Source organism: Sturnus vulgaris, chromosome 15 (assembly GCF_052056855.1).
Source record: "Sturnus vulgaris isolate bStuVul1 chromosome 15, bStuVul1.hap1, whole genome shotgun sequence".
In the NCBI taxonomy this organism is placed as follows: Eukaryota; Metazoa; Chordata; class Aves; order Passeriformes; family Sturnidae; genus Sturnus; species Sturnus vulgaris.
The window spans coordinates 3,188,245-3,200,742 of NC_142257.1; the positions used below are offsets into that span (position 1 = coordinate 3,188,245).

At 42.1% G+C, this 12,498-nt stretch overlaps 2 long non-coding RNA genes across 2 annotated transcripts in view; one reads left to right on the forward strand and one right to left on the reverse strand.

The window, feature by feature from the left end:
* The window catches only part of LOC148221951 (uncharacterized), a 40,387-nt gene extending 29,115 nt beyond the window's left edge, over nucleotides 1–11,272 (forward strand). Inside the window, exon 3 of the long non-coding RNA XR_015807061.1 lies at nucleotides 10,959–11,272. This is a non-coding gene — a long non-coding RNA (uncharacterized LOC148221951). The remainder of the gene's footprint in view (nucleotides 1–10,958) is intronic.
* Nucleotides 3,448–6,082, reverse strand: LOC148221952 (uncharacterized). Its single transcript, XR_015807060.1, has 3 exons — nucleotides 6,027–6,082; nucleotides 4,680–4,730; nucleotides 3,448–4,091 (listed from the first exon to the last, which is right to left on the reverse strand). It is a non-coding gene; the product is annotated as an uncharacterized LOC148221952 (long non-coding RNA).
* Nucleotides 11,273–12,498: the final 1,226 nt, after the last annotated feature.

Below are 12,498 nucleotides of genomic sequence, written 5' to 3' on the forward strand. Positions count from 1 at the left end.
TAAGCTAAATCCAGAAAGATGGAAACAGATTCTTACTCCAGGCTTTATTACCAGGCTGCTGTGAGCTCTTTGGAAAGGTAGGAGCCAGCAGCAAGATACTCAGTGAACTCTCCCATTCACCACAGACATGGGGGCATTTTTTCCAATTTTACATTTCTATCATTTTTGCAATGTGCATCTGCACAGCAAGGGCCCTCTCTTTCCAGATGGCATCTTGCCTGCTTCACTCTGGCTTCCATCTGGAAGAATTGTTTTGCATCTGCCTCCAAAACAGGAGCCAGCTCTGCTCCAGTTATCAGTCAGTGACATGAGAGGGAGGTAGTTCATGCTCTCTCAGTTGAGGATCAGTGCTATGATCCCCCAGCTTTCAGAAGGATTAACCTGAGAGATAAATTCTCTGCTATCTCCATTTCCCAACAGAGCTGCTTGGAGCAAACCCCTGCCTGACTCTGGTGCTGCTCCTGGAGCAGAGCTGGGTGGAACCAGTGCAAGAAAAATGCATTAACTGGATCTGTGACATAAAGGATTTTCCTGCTGGTGTTTAATTCCAGACACCCGAAGCTAAATCCTGACAGAGTGAGGGTGGAAGCAATAAAAAATACTGTAAAGTACCTCTACATCAAAGGATTCCCCTCACCTACGATTGAAAGGAGAGGTTGAATCAAAACGAGTCAGAGGACAGAGACATCTGGCTCTTCTTAGGGTGGGGAAAATCATTGACAATCCTGCTAAACTAGCTGTCAAACCTGCCTAAAATCAGATTATAGGAGTCCCAGCCCAAGATGTTTCTTGATCACAATTCAAAGAAGGCTGAAGTTGTTAAAACTGATTTTCTCGACATTAGAGCCTTTCTGTGTGGCAGTGCTGGGGATGACAGATGCCACTGAGACATCACACCAAGAACCCATTTTAGCTGAAGCCTTACAAATTTCAAGCACAAGTGTTCCACTCTCTGCTAACAAGTTTCAGAGCAGTTATCCCATGGGATTCATGAAAATGACCGTGTTAACCTTGTCCTTGCAATGCCACGGAGGAAAGTCTCTCTTTGCAGTTTGAGCTCCCCTCCTGTGACACGGATGATGGCAGAGACAGAGGAAATCTTCTTGCTGACATGTGTGGGCCCACTGTCTGCTAAACACACTGGTTGTGTTCAGCGTAAGGATAAACTTTGACTAATTAAGGCTTGTAAACTATCAGCCACAGATGGTACCAGTTTGAATGTCTCCTTGCGTGAGTCTGCATATGGCTGGGAGAACAGGAGCCAAACCCCACCAGCAAACTTCCATTAACAACCATCAGGGACCTGAAGCAGGTTTTTGGAAAAGGTTGGGGTTTATCATTAATTTCTGGTGTCCCCAACAATTTAAAAGCATGTAACTTTTTAGTTTTGGCATTTCCTTCTCCATGTGTTTATTCATTTTGAATAATCCCATAGCAAAACTTTGTATTAAGACACAGTTTGGAAGTTCAACAGACATTATCTCTTTGCTTTCCATTTATTTTTGAGTTATTTTTGGTATCAGCATTTTACCTGATGACACAATTTAATTTCCCTGCAAGATAGAGTTTGCCTTTAGCATTTAGGAAAAATATGTGTACTGGATTAACCCTCGGGAACAAATAAATGAGAAATGGGAACAATTTTGGCTAGGCTGAAAATGCAAATGAACAGCAAAACCACTGAGTGTTACAAAAATGGCAGGAGAGGAAACCTGCAAATTCACCTTAATGAAATCTGTAAAGGGGAATTACAAAATATGCATCTGTCCATGGTGTCATATTTATATCCACCCACTCATTAACAGGGGATGGCTCAGTGATATCTGTGCATTGGATTCCTGCCTCTGGTAGGCAGAAAGCATGGAACTGAGATATTGATAGGACTTATCTCCTCCAGGCAGCTGGAGTGGAATTAAAAAAAGGTAGGATTTTCACTTCTGTGCATGTCTGTACAGAAAGCAGCCGCATTTGAAATGACAGCATGATTGTATTTAAACGGGACAAATTCAGGATTAACCAGCACTGAACAGGTGTCAACCCCCAAGTGCTCTACGCTTGTCACAGCCTCTGAGCATTAATAGGAGCTGAGTTTGTTCCAGGGCTGTGGGAATCTGCTCCATCCAAGCTGTCAGTCCTGAGCAGGCTTCACCCAGTAAAACCAGCACAGTTACTCAGCAGCTGAGTTATCCATGCCTGTGGACAAGGGGGGATTCATGAACACACCAGACTCTGTCCCCACACTCACACAACCCAACCTGTCCAGCTCTGCAGCTCGGATAGAAAAGTCTGTGCTACTCTTTTCCTCCTGCACCCTATGCAGAGTTCAGAGCCAAAGGCAAAATGTGTGCCCAGAAACTCAGCCCTGTATTTTTTGGCTTCCTTTGGTACTTCCAGGCAGGAGGCAGGACAGAAATCACAACCCCACAGTGCTGTTTCTGTGGTGCTGAGGTGCAGGGCTGTGCTCAAATCATTTGTACAGTAAATGGGGTACAGGAATATTTGCCAGAGTCCCCATGAAGAAGAGAGGACCTGGAGAGAAGCTGCCGTCGTTGACTGGATGCTGTGAGGAGACCACTGAAAGATTTGTATAAAAAGATTCCCTCAGAATCGAGGTTTTGATGTCACTCACTCGACTTCTCTCCAATGATTCCACGCCCTTGAACTTCAGGGAATCTTATATCACACACTATGTTTTTTTCATTCAGAATGAATAAAACATAACATCTCTATTAATAACTGAACAACTCCAGCTTGTCTCCTCCCAAAACTTTTAGAGCATCAGTAATAGAGTAATAGCAGTGGCTGGTGACCAGCCTGCTCCACCCACACCCTTAAATAATGGAGCAATGATTTTGGTACGGGGTTTCAAAGCTGGATTTCCAATAGAGATAATTTCTCATCACGTGCCATGGCTGGGAGAGTGCAGCTTTGCATTTTCCTCTGCAGCCCCAGTCCTGGAGCCCAGCAGTCAGGAAGATGCTGCATTCACTCTTCTCCTGATGCAGGGAAATGTTTGTGACAGTGGTCACTGCAGCAGCTCAGCAACCAGATCCGAGTGGACATGAAGGGATGCTTGAAGCATGTCACAGCTTATTCTTAACTCACCACCCTGCCCTACTTAGTCTTTTTTTTTTTTTTATGTAAAGTACTTTGAATTCCATGCAAATAAATTAAGCAAAGTTCAGCACCAAGACCAACAGGCTCAGCCTCTGCAGAGGGGGATGCTCCAAGCACATGGAGCCTTCCAGAGCCCCCAGGGAAGGGCTGCCCTGTTGCTCTTAGTTAGGGATTAACCCTTGGAACGGCAGTAATAAAACACACAGCAACATGGCCATCCTTCAAGACAGGAAGGAGACAAAGTTTATTCTAAAATTCTCCTTAAATATACTCAAGCACTACTCCAAGAACAGAATCCAGCCCATTGGTCAGAGCAGGCAGCACCTCTTGCACAGATGTTTTCGTTATAAACAGCAGTGTTCTCAAAATACACACTCTGTAAACAGTAGCAGGTGCCTTTGTTTGTTCTTGGAAAAACCTCTGCTCCCAGGCCAGCTCCTGGGAAAGCTCTGTGTTCACACTAAACTGTCCCATGGGCTTCCACAAGTCACCCCTTTCTATTTAGAAAAAAGGAAAAAGGAGAAGTGTTTGTAGTCTGCTGCAGGGCCCCGTGCAAGGGAGGACAAACACAACTCAAGACTTGAAGATACCTTGAATATTTGCACCTTGCTGCTCTTTCTTGCAAGAGGCTGCAAAATATTATTTCTAATACAATAATAAAATCTACTATAGCTAATACAATAGTAAAAACTACCATAAAATCAAAATCTGCTAACCAAAATATCTTACCATACCTTATTACATCAATGAAATCTATCTAAAGCAGAATACAACTCATGAATCAACTCTATTTTCCTTTGAGCAGCCCACACTGCCCCAGCCAACAAAGCACATTCCCTGAAGGCAAGAAACAGAACACAAAGACCAGCTCAGTATTTTTGGAGAGATTATAAAGAAGCTGAAGAGTTTTCAGGCAGTGGTAAAGGATGAGCCAAATTTCTGTTGATCCAGAATTCAGTACCATGCTGGTTGTACTGAAAGAAAATATCCACATGAGAATAGGTCTGGGGCCAAAATGGCAGGGAAATAAATGTGTGGGAATGAGAAATCACAGAAACAAGGGGTTAATATGGATTATCTGAATCATGGGGGCAATTCTGGGAGTGTTACCACCAAGCACAGCCTTCCTTAAGCAGAGATGACCAAAACCAGCACTGTTAAAAAGATGGTTAATTAAATAAAAATTAAATAGCTAAATAAAATAATTTAATAGTTAAAATTATTTTATCTATAATATATATAATAATAATAATATATATATAATAATTAAATAGTTTAAAAGATGGTTAATAAATCACTGTTAAATACCCAGGTTAGGCTCCAGAAGGGAGTTTTCCTCTCTCCTTATCACAATGTTATTCCTTGATGGGAGATTGGGGTTCCCTGCAGCCAGGATTTCCCACTGCTTTATCTCTGAGTTGAGCACAAGGATGTTTCCAAACACATGCTCCTGTCCCAAGGCTCAAATTCTCATTGCAGGGAGGCTTCAGGGCAGCTCTGTTCTTCTTCTGGAATTTCTTATCTACATTGCAACTTCTCCACTGTGATCAGCCGTGTCTTACCTTGATGCACTGAGTGGCACCTGGTGTCAGAAACTGGTGAGCTGAAGTAACCTGAATTTTCCATTACAAAAATAAAATTCATTAAAAATAACAAAAAAAAATCTCATTATAAATTAGACAGCCTTTTATTTACCTTAACTAAAATAGTCAGTTCTTTCTTATCTTTCTTCTATTGAAATGCTTTTTTTCAGCTGCAAATTTTTCATTTCATAGTGTCAGAGAGACCCCTGGATCCTGTGACATGTTGAATCCCTCATTACTGAAATCCCATTCAGGTTTGGTGGTTCCAAAATAGCCAAATCCAAAATCATTAGTTTGTAAAAGGGACCTTGCACTACCCACCATATATTTCTGCAACTATGACTTCCTCCTCTTCCTCTTATTTATTGTATTTAATATATATGTTAAAAATATTCTAAAACTATTGAAACAGTTATTCTCAGAGATCCAGCTCTCTCTGATGGGTGAATAGTGATTCTGGAGGTTTATTTATTTATTGCATTTAATATATATATATTAAAAATATTCTAAAAGTATTTAAATAGTTATTCTCAGAGATCGAACTCTCTCTGATGGGTGAACAGTGATTCTGGAGGTGTTTTTAACACAGAGGAATCTGGCCATATGTGGCCAGATTTAAATTGATCTCTGCCTTGTTCTCACTTCAATTATTTAGGCAGAAAAGCTCTCTGGATTTTCCTTTCCATTATTTAAATTTTCACTGCACAAATTACACTCGCAGTGCTTTCACCAGTTCATTGAATCCATCCATATTCATACATATACTGATAAATGACTCGGGTTTGTTCATCCCTTATATCTCCTCTGACCTCTCAGGCCTTTAATTAAAGGATTTCCTTCCAGCCAGCACGTAAAATACAAATAAATATCTTTATGCCCAAGTCCAGTGAGCCATTCCTTTCTCATTAAAATGGCAAAGCTCTTGGCTCAGGCAGGCAGTGAATAAGATTAAGGGACTGGAAAAGAACCCACTACAAGGGAGCAAGGGAAGGAGCATTAGCAGAACATCAAAACTACTCAGTCATTAAATGGTTGGTAACTGCTCACAAGCTGAAAGGTCCTGTGGGGTCAGGAAGCTGCTGCATCCCTCAGAGTTTACATCAGCAACTCACTGAAATTCCAGCTGCCATTGGGAAAATATCGACTGAACATTTCCAATATCAGCTGAGAGTGCTGACACACAGCTGTGGGGAGTAAATGCCCAGATGAAAGCTTGTCTCTACCAGGTTCTTGTTGTTTATGTGAACTGTTTGTTTGTTCATGCTTTATGTTTTTGTGAACTGTAAATGTCCCTGGCTGTCTGTCCTTTCCCTTTCCCGTACCTACCTTGTATCCATAACGCCCAGCCATAACGCTCCTGTTGTTTGTCCCTTCCCGGCTCCCGTACTTGGTATCCACGCCCACTTCCTGTTTCCATTTAAACGAGATGCAACCGCAAGTGCTCATGGGACGCTCTGCAGAGTTTAAAACCCCTAAAACAAAGAGCCCAAATAACGTCTGGAATTGAGAATAGTGTTTTCAGGTCAGGAAAATAGTGAAGAGAAAGAATTTATCATCCAGGGCTGCTATGTCCTGTCTCCATGACCCGATAGCACCCGACCACCATGGCGTCCATTGACTCTGAGGGTGGCTTACTTTTCTATCGACCCCATGAGGATGGAAGGCCCAGCTGTGCCCCAATACAAAGCTGCATTCCTTCTCTTTAGCGTTTTCAAGCAGGAGCACCAGCGGTGTGTGCAGCCCTTTGGGTTCCCCACCCAAGGCTAGCCTTTAATAAAGGCCTAACAAAGGACCAGGTCTCCTGGCCCAATCTTTTCAACAGCCACAGAGGGAATTTGCTACCCCAAGCTGTGCTGTGCTCAGGCTCCCTGCACCAAGCAGAGTGGGTAAGATTCCCTTTCCTCCATGCTGGGAGTCATCTGGACACCAGTCCCACCAAAATCCCTGAGTCCAGTCCAGCAGGGAGCCAGAGCAGGACTGTGCCTCAATCTCAGCTGTTCATGACTTTCCTTGTAGGGATGCACCCTCTCTGCCCCAGCAGCTCAAAGAAGAACAGAAATACACAGGAAGATGGTTAAAACCCTAAAATCACCCTCCTGACCAGGGGGTGTAACCACAGCAGGAATGAACATCAGGCTGAGGGGGATGATTTATTTTTTGTGTGCCACTATAACCACAAAAGGCCACCAAGGATGTAAAGAAAGAGGAAAGAAAACTCTGACTGTCATATTTAACTGTCCAGCTTGACTAGGATGGCTTCAGCAGAATATTTTAATGCCCCCACATTCCCAGAAAATCAGTGCTTGGAGTTATCACCTTGGGAAATCTTCACACTCTCCAGTATAAATTCAGTATTCAGTATAAACTCAATATGAACTTCAATATTTATAGACAGAGAATGGCCTGTGAGGTAGGTCACTGCTGTGTGAAAATCTGCTACCTAAAGCAAATGTACTTTAAACTCAATACAGATGGAAATCGAGGGAGGAATTGAATTTATATATATACATATACATATATATATATACATGCACATATATATATCCTCCTAGCTTCCTTAAGTTCAATCTTTTTAATATATTTGAAAAGTTTGAAACTGGGCTGACTCTACAGAAGGTTTATGAAAAAAACAGCTAACATGCCAGTTTTCAAATGAAACAAATATTTGAATTCGTTCTCCTTTTTTAGGAAATATATATTTTATGCTGAAAATACAGCCATCTTTGTGAGTGAATAATGCATACTAAAGTTAGAAAAGAGAACAAAATGAAAGGAAAAAATAATGCCAAACCAAAAATGTCAGTTTGCCAGCTCCCAGAATGTTTATTCAAATTATCCACATGGGTAATTTAATTCTCCACTAATCACCCACAAAAGAGAGAGTTACTGATGACAAGCTCTGAGTTTAATCCAATACACTGTAATCCACTCCTTCCTGGCTTTCTTGCTCTTGATTTATACCCCACCACAACAAAGACCAGCACAGATCTGCAGAATAAATCAACCAAGATGAAGCCACTGTTAAAAGTCTCCCCACAATCTCATACCACAGAAGCAAAACCCTAAAAATGAATTATCCTGTCCTTGCTACATTCAGGGGTTTTGTGGTTTGATGTCTTGGTGAAGAAGACACAGACTTAAAAGCTGAAAAGACCATCAGATTATTTTTTCCTTCTTGCATTGAAGCTCATTTGCTCCATTCCCACCCTCTGTCCCAGGAAAAGAAGCAATTCCAAGCTGCTCAACTTCTTCATTCCTCCTTCCCTCAGGGCTCTCAATGCAGTCACCACAGTCCAAGAAGCCAAAGCACCAGGACACAAACTTTGCTCCAAGTCCAAGATCCCTCCAAGACAAATCTTGTTTTGAGTCCTCCAAACTTTAAGTTCACTCAGTCCCCAGAGTGGGACTGAAGCACCTCAGCAGCATTTGGGCAGAACCCCAAATGTGTTCCTGGTGTTTCCTTTTTCACAGGTCCCACTCCCTCAGTACTGCAGGTTCCTGCAGTGCCTCTGCCTCTTAATTTCAAGGATAATTCAAAATATCAGTGTTTTGGGTTATTCCTTCTACAGATGAGCCCCAACTTAAGTAAGCACATGAAATGGAAGAGGTGGGAAGATGCAAGCTCGTTGCACTGTGGAATTTTGTCTCTTCTTCATCCAGTAAAACAAAGGAAGTTGATTGTTACCCCCAAATGACAAAACAAACTTTGTAATGGATCTGTCTCTAATTCTGAAATCTCCCACTAAACTATGTGATGAAATACCAGTGTAAAAATCAGTCTTAGATATAATAAATTAATGCAATCTCAAAACATCTGGACACAAACATTTCTAGTGATTCATGACTCTCAGCATGTACAAATTCAGCAAATTGTTGGATTATATTTTAAACAGTTCTGACAAAAGGTGATTAAAAGGCTGCTTTCACGTAAAATTCTACAGTGGGAATATGTGCTTCCTATGGAAATGCTCATTTAGTAAAACCAGAAAAAAGCAATAAACTTTTCAATTGGGTAAACAAAAACAAAACCACAAAACAAAAGAAAAATGCCAAACATTACAAAAAAAACCCCACAAACAAAACAGAATTATAGTGAGCAACTCATAAATGTTCACTTCTCAGCCATGAAAATCAGATCTGTGCATGGCTTCTGGGAGGGGGATGAGCTTTTCCTGAAGATCAGAAGTGCTGTATTCATAATTACTGATAAACTGACTGATTAATTAAGTACTAGAGAGACATATGAATTTATCTAGTGCCTGATCCAACTCTCATTTACAACTCCCATTAGTAACATTAATGTGAATTGCAATAGGTATCTCATCCATTTCACTCTCTCCACCCATTATGCTTCAGGGAGAGCTGATTGAATGCTGCAAAGAGAGTGAGTGCATCTTGGCAAATATTAATTTGCACTTTGAAATGAATTTACTCTGACTGCTCTAGTTTGCCAGCTGGAATACTCATCAGCACAGGGAATTTTAAGCAGAGATTGGACATCATTCAACAAAAGTAAAATTAGGATGGTATGATATTCCCCAGGAAAGCTTTTCTGCATATTTATAAATCCATTTCAATGAGAAAAATACACTCTGTGAGTATAATGTGCAGTAAGAAAAGCAGTGTTTTACCACCTGATATCATACGTCAGTTAAGGATCATTATAGGGTGTCACAAACCCAACCTGCTTCCAGAAATCATTCAATTAATGTAAGCAAAACCAAAAAAATCTCAGAGATTGGAGATAATCTTCTCCCTTGTAGTTTGCAGCCAGAAAAAAAGACAAAATTCACTGCAAGACCTTTTCATTTCAAGGCCCCCCTCAGGGAATTTGCCCCCAGGATTGAGCATGGTGTGGAAAAGAAGCTGCACATCAGCTGTCATTGGAGAAAGGCTGGAATAATTTCTGAATGGATTCACCAGCCCCAAAGCTGCCCTGTCACATCAAAATTCCCACATCCTCTGTGTCTCACTGGAAAACCAGGAAAAAACTAAGAGGAAATTCTTTCTGTATTCAAATGTTGAAGAACAGGGGGGGGAAACACATCAGCCTGCACAGCTCTGCTTTATCTCTGTGTTCCCTGGTGCATCCCATAATCAAACACAGGGCTTAGTCCACTCCACGCCTTTGTTTCATTCTTCTGAGCACGTGTAAATGGTTTCACCTCCCATTATTCAAGAATGAAGCAGATCCTCAGTTGACTGGAAGCAGCCTTAATCTTATTTCAATATTTCTCCAAGCCAGGAGCAGAAATTAAGCATAATTTGGGATACTGTTTTCATAACCCAGTTTGCCAGTGGACCCAGGCAAAGTGTGTGTGTGCACAGCAGGGGATCCTTAAGGATAAAAAAAAAAATATTTCAGGGATGATAAAAGGATGGGTTTTCATCTTCATTTTTGGAAACCTGAGAGGGACCTCTAACAAGTCTGGCACATCTCTGCTGCTCTGCCTGCAGGCACTCGCAGCCTGGCTCTGCCTTGATCTTTTCACTCTCGGGTGCAACTATTTTTTCTTTTCAACCAGAAGTATGTGAATCAAGTGCTAACCCCTGCTGAGATCTCTTGCATCTCCTCTAAGCCATCCTCCCAGGAACAGCAGTTTTGCTGCAGCAATGTCAGCTGAGGTGAGACAGGCAGAGGACTTTACAGGATCAGAGTGTGACATGGACATGGATGGAAAAGGGGGATCAGCTGATTTTCATCTTCCTGTCCTACAGTACCCAGTGCTGTTCTTGTAAAATAGTGAAATAAGCACTTTAAAACAGTATTTCAGCAAAACTTCCAGCTCAAACCTCAGCTGGGTGGCAGAGAATCACAGAATGGTTTGGGTTGGAAGGGATCTTAAAGATCATTTCAGTCACCATGGGCAGGGACACCTTCCACTATCCCAGGTTGCTCCAAGCCCCATCCAACCTGGCCTTGGACACTTCCAGGGATGGAGAATCCACAATATCCCTGGGCACCCTGTGGCAGGGCCTCAGCACCTTCACAGGAACCAGTCTGGCACAACCCAGTGAGCTGAGGGCCAGGACCAGTAATTAACTGGTGAGCAAACACAGGGAATGGTGGAGCTGCTTGGTACGAGGTGTCCTAGGTTACAATGTAAAGATGTGCCCAAAAGTATGTATTCTGTCACCATCTGTAAAACCAGCTGGGGCAGTGCTCTTTATCTTTTCCATCCTTATCTCCAGGGGAGATATCTTCTGTTAATGGGCCAAGTGTTAAAAACCATGTTATCTTTTTTATCTTTTCCACAGCCTATCCTCCCTCCAGGAGATCTCTCCTGTTAATGGGCCATGGAATCCCAGTGCATGACTGATAAAATTACATCATCTCATTGGGAGATGCTCCAACCCAGGGGGAGGAACCAAGCCTTTCCTACCTAGATAAAAATCTGAGATTTGGAACATCAGAGCAGCCCTTACCCACTGGTTTCCAGAGGACAAGAGCTTCCAGATCTTTCTACAGGATCACTACTTCAACAAGACCACTTCATCTGGACTGCTACCACCACCCTAACTAGCAGGGTGTCAGGTTGTATTCTGACTCTGTCAGTCCTTTTCTTTTGTACTATTGCATGTATTTTATTTTCCTTTTTTTTTTCCTATTAAATTGTATTTCTGACTTGGGGTCTCTCATTGGTTTTCCCTTCAAACCAGTACACAAGGCTAACACTCACTCTGCAAAACAGAAAGCAAAAGTGCTCAGACAACAAACAGCTCAACTTATTGACACTCGAATCACGAGCAGAGCATGAAAAAAAGGAGAACATAAAGCCCAGTTCTTGTTATTTAAAGACTCAGAACACTGCACATTTAAATGCTTTTTATACAGGGAAGCTGGCAAATAGCTCAGTGTTTCTTTCAAAGTCTTCTATTTTCTGCTTCTCAAATTTTGGACACCTCCAGACTCAGGAGAGCAGAGATGGAATTTACATGAAAATTAAAGAGCATTTTACATGTTCAATCTGTGTCACTTTTGAAACGTTACCTTCATGAGGGTGGAGGATGTTGGATTGACAGCTCTGGAGATTGGCATCTCTATTTCTAGCCCAGGAGCAGGGAAAGCAAAGGCAGGAGGAGGGCAGGCACATGCCCAGATGTCCTCTGGTTTCCTCCCTTTCCTCCTCATCCCTTTTAGGATGACATTTTGGATGTCCTGCTCTCCCTGCAGAGATGGCCATGGAAAAGGGGAGGAGCAGCCACTGGTCAGACTGGGCCAGACTCTGTCACTTGTGGTTTTGGATGCTCATAGCACAAGGGGGATCATGGAGCACCTGTCCTATGAGGAAAAGTTGGGAGAATTGGGATTGTTCAGCCTGGAGCAGCTTTGGGGTGACCTAAATGTGACTTTCCAGTGCCTGAAGGAACTACAAGAATGATGGAGAGACACTTTACAAGGGCCTGAAGGGACAGGACAAGAGGGAATAGCTTCACACTGACAGAGAGCAGGTTTAGATTGGATATTAGGAGGAAGGATAATTAATTATATACTGCAATTAGTGTGGGGCAGGAGTGGTGTTCAGCACAGAGCAACAAGTTTGTCATAAGTTCACTTAAAGCCAGGGATCAAGGGGAAATGGTAAAACTAGAAAAAAATCTCTCAACCTGACCCAGCACAGCCTCCAGTGATTCTACAGCCGCATTTTTGGGAAGGAAACCTTGCCTGCTTTCAAGTCTGTGAGCTGTTGATTCGATTGTCAGCTGTGTTTGAATATCTTAACATCTCATTTTGGAGAGGCTCTTGCTTTATTTTTAAACTCTTTTTAAATTCCAAGAACAGGCAATAACACCTCAA